This window comes from Sapajus apella, unplaced genomic scaffold, assembly GCF_009761245.1.
Source record: "Sapajus apella isolate SASKATOON/1434 unplaced genomic scaffold, GSC_monkey_1.0 scaffold5, whole genome shotgun sequence".
NCBI lineage: Eukaryota > Metazoa > Chordata > Mammalia > Primates > Cebidae > Sapajus > Sapajus apella.
In genome coordinates this window covers 33,877,798-33,882,566 of record NW_022436945.1, presented here as the reverse complement: position 1 = coordinate 33,882,566, position 4,769 = coordinate 33,877,798, and positions in this window count along the sequence as shown.

Below are 4,769 nucleotides of genomic sequence, written 5' to 3'. Positions count from 1 at the left end.
ACACACACACACACACACACAACTATTATAGCTAATAAGCTAGTTCAGCAAAGTTGAAGAATATAAAATTAATATTTAAAAATCAATTGTTTTTTATCTTTGTTTGTTTTGCTTATTAACCTAGTCTTGGCTTTATTTTTGTATTTTTTAAACACAGTTTAATTGAGCAAGGAATTATTTGCAAATCTAGAAGTACTGGCTTTATTGAATGTTTTAGGCACCAAGATCTTTGACATGTGAGTATTTTCATTTTGTTTTGCCTTGTTTTCCTTTTTTTTTTTTTTTTTTTTTGCTGTTGTTTTTAAAGTAATTTCAACTTTTTATTAGATTAAGGGGTATACGTGCAGGTTTGTTATTTGGGTATATTGAGTGACACTGAAGTTTGGTGTATGAATGATCCCAACATCCAGTAAGCATGGAACACAATGGTAGTTTTTCATCCCTCCCTCCCCCTACTAGACCCCAACATCTATTCTTCCCATCTTTATATCTATGTGGACCCAAATGTTTAGTTCCCACTAAATGAGAACATTTGACATTTGGTTTTCTGTTCCTGCATTAATTTCCTTGGGATAATGGCCGCCAGATGCATTCACATGGCTGCAGAGAATGTGATGTCATTCTTTTTTATGGATGCCTAGTATTCCATGGTGTTATGTACCACATTTTATTTATCCAATACCCCATTGGTGAGCACCTAGTTTTATTCCATGTCTTTGCCATCGTGAATAGTGATGTGGTTAACACACAAATGCATGTGTTTTTTTCAGAAGAAAAATTTAATTTTTTTTCAGTATATACCCAAGTAATGGGATTGCTGGGTTGAACAGTAGTTCTGTTTCAAGCTCTTTGAGAAATCTTCAAACTGCTTTCCATAGAGGCTAAACCAATTTAAATTTTCACCAACAGTGTATAAGCATTCCCTTTTCTCCATAACTTTACCAGCATCTGTTATTTTTTTACTTTTTAATAATAGCCATTCTGATGAGTGTGAGATGATATCTCATTGTGGTTCTGAAAAATCAGTTGTTCTTATACATTTGCAAAGAACAATGTAAATATGAAATTAAGAAAACAATTACCTTTACAATAGTATCAGAAAGATTCTTAGGAAGCAATTTAATCAAAAAGGTTTAAGACTTGTATGCTGAAAACTGCAAAACATTGCTGAAAGAAATTAAAGAACAGTTAAATAAGTGGAAAGACATCCTGTGTTCATGGATTGATTAACTTAATATAGTTCAGATGGTAATATTCACCAATGGATCAATATATTCAGTATAATTACTATAAAATTCCAAATCCTTTTTTTTTTTTTTTTTCCAGAAATGGTCAAGCTGATCCTAAAATTCACATAGAAATGCAAGGTATCCAGAATGGCCAAAACAGCCTTCAGAAAGAAAAACAGACTTGGAGGACTCATATTTTCTGACTTCGAGCTTTACTACAAGTTGATCTTAAACAAAATATTGTGGTACTGGCGTAAAGATAGATAGGTAGCTCAATGGAATAGAACTGAGAGTCCATGTTTCTGGGGTCAACTGATTTTCAGTAAGTTTGCCAAGACCATTCAAGGGGGTAAAGAACAGTCTTTTCTATTTATGATGAAGTTTGACCTCTACCACATATGATGCATAAAAATTAACTCAAAGACTTAAATGTAAAAGATAAAACTGTAAAACGTTTTATAATAGATCACAGGTGTCAATATTCTTGACCTTGAGCATTGGAAGATTTGAAGTCACCCCTTCCCTTTTCTCCAGGTGTCAAGGGACCAGCTCCACAAGCAGCTGCTCATGACCTGTCCCTTGACTCATCCCTTTTACCCCTGCTTCCTCAGCACCCTGTTTGGGCCACTGTGTAAGGCCACAAACATACCCTAAGTGATATCCAGTGTAAACAGGATAGTTCTCAAAAGCAGTGCTTATCAAGCTACCTGTGGTGAAGGAAACATTTTTTTTTAATTTTCAGTTTTTCACAAAACAGTGCTTTTGTAAAGTATGATAAAAGGGAATAACTGGAAAATAAAAGGAAAAAAGACACAAAATACAATCCCAAATGTTTCTAGTTACACAGCGAGCACATCAAAATCATGATATCTGAAGAAAAAGTAGATAAACTGGACTTCATCAAACTGAAAAATGCTTTTCCTTCCAAAGACAGTATTAAGAAAGTGAAAAATAAATCACAAAATGGGGGAAAATATATCTAGATCATATATCTAATAAGGGTCTATTATTGAGAACATATGAAAACCTCTTATAATTCAACAGTAAAAAACCAAATGGCCCAATTTAAAAATTAACAAATATTAGAATAGACAGTCCTCCAAATAAGATACCAAAATAGCAATAATCACATGAAGATGCTCAATATCATAAGTCTTTAGAGAAACACATATTCAAATCACTTTATACCCACTAGAATCACTATAATAAAAAAGATACAAAATAAGTCTTGGCAAGGGTTGAGAAATTTTTAACACTCATACCTTTTTGGTGGAATATCAAATGGTATAGTTGCTGTGAATACAGTTTGGCAGCTCTTCAAAAAGTTAATCATGTAGTTACCATATGGCCAAGGAATTCCACTTCCAGGTATATTTCTAAGAGAACTGAAAATATATGTTCATACAAAAACTTTTGTTTAAATGTTCATAGCAGTGGGAAAAAATCCAAATGTCTATTAACTGGGAAGTAGATAAACAAAATGTGGTATGTCAACACAATGGAGTATTACTCTCCAATAAAATGTGATTATGTACAACGTGAATGAAGCTTGAAAATATAGTGCAAAGTGAAAGAAACAAGAGACAAAGGCCATATATTGTTTCAATTGATATGAAATATCCAGAATAGGCAAAACCACAGAGAAAGAAAGTATACTAGTGGTTGCCAGGAGACGAAGTAGGGAGGTAGAATTGGAAGTGACTGCTAACAGGTGATGAGGTCTCTTTTGATGTGGGAGTAGGGGACAGAAATAGAAAAATAGGCCAGGCGCAGTGGCTCAAGCCTGTAATCCCAGCATTTTGGGAGGCCGAGGAGGGTGGATCACAAGGTCAAGTGATCGAGACCATCCTGGTCAACATGGTGACACCCTGTCTCTACTAAAACTACAAAAAATTAGCTGGGCATGGCGGTGCATGTCTGTAGTCCCAGCTGCTCAGGAGGCTGAGGCAGGAGAATTGCCTGAACCCAGGAGGCGGAGGTTGCGGTGAGCCAATATCGTGCCATTGCACTCCAGCCTGGGTAACAAGAGCGAAACTCCGTCTCAAAAAAAAAAAAAGAAATAGAAAAATAGAATTAAATAGTGGTGATGGTTGCACACCATTGTGAATTACTGAAAGTCACTGAATCATATACTTTAAAAGTGTGAGTTTATGGTATGTGAATAAAGTCTCAATGGAAATTATGTAATACATAACCTGAATAATCCTGTATTTATTTAATAAATTGGACTTGTAGTTGAAAATTTTCAAAAAAGAAAACTCTATCTACATACAGCGCCTCTAGTGAATTCTATTAAGTATTTAAAGAAGAAATAATATTATCAATTCAACACAAGTTCTTGCAAAACACTGAAGCAGAGGGAAAATTTCTCATTTTATGGTTTGTAATTACTGTGATACTAAAACTAGACAAAGACTTCACACACAAAAAAAAACCCTAACAAACAAAAAAACTATGGACTTATATCCCTCATACACATAGGGGTAAAAATTTTAAACAAAATTTTAGCAAAATGAACCCTACAATAAATGTGTAAGACAAACCCTGACCAAGAAAAACAATGTCCAAATAGAATTTTCGCCAGCAATACAAACTGTACTCAACATTAAATATACCAACATAATAGAATGGAAAACCATTTGAATAGATACATAAAAAGTGTTTGACAAAATTTAACATCCATTGTTGATTAATAAAACAACTATCAGCTATTAGTGAAATGCCTGATACTGAGTCTGGGAAGGAAAAATACAAGATACATTTGGAATCATTCTGTGTTGGAGTCTTCCTGCTGTATGGCCAAGCATCACTTAATGATGGGGCTACATTCTGAGAAATGCATCTTCAGGCGATTTCATTATAGTGCAAATGTTACACAGTATATGTATATAAACCTTGTATATGTACACAAACTACACATATATGGTATAGCCTATTGCTCCTAGACTACATACCTGTACAGCATATTACTGTATTGAATACTGTAAGCAATCATAATACAATGGTATATATTTACATATCTAAACAGAAAATGTATGGTAAAAAAAAAGCATAAGAATTAAAAAATATTAACAGTACACCTGTATAGGACACTTACCATGAATGGAGCCTGCAGGACTGGAGGTTGCTTTGGGTAAGTCAGTAAATGAGTGGTGAGTGAATATGAAGAACTAGGACATTACTGTCTACTACTGTAGATTTTATAAACAGTGTACACTTAGGTTAACTAAATTTATAAAACAGTTTTTTCTTCAATAATAAATATACCTTAGTTTCCTGTAACTTTCTTGATTTATATTTTAATTTTTAAAAAAATTTTTTGGCTTTTTTAATCCCAGCAATTTGGGAAGCCGAGGCATGCAGATCACGAGGTCAGAAGATCAAGATCATCCTGGCTAACACAGTGAAACTAGAGTACACCTGTCTCTACTAAAAGTACAAAAATTAGCCGGGCTTTGTGGCACGTGCCTGTAGTCCCAGCTACTCAGGAGGCCAAGGCAGGAGAATTGCTTGAATCTGGGAGGTGGAGGTTGCAGTGAG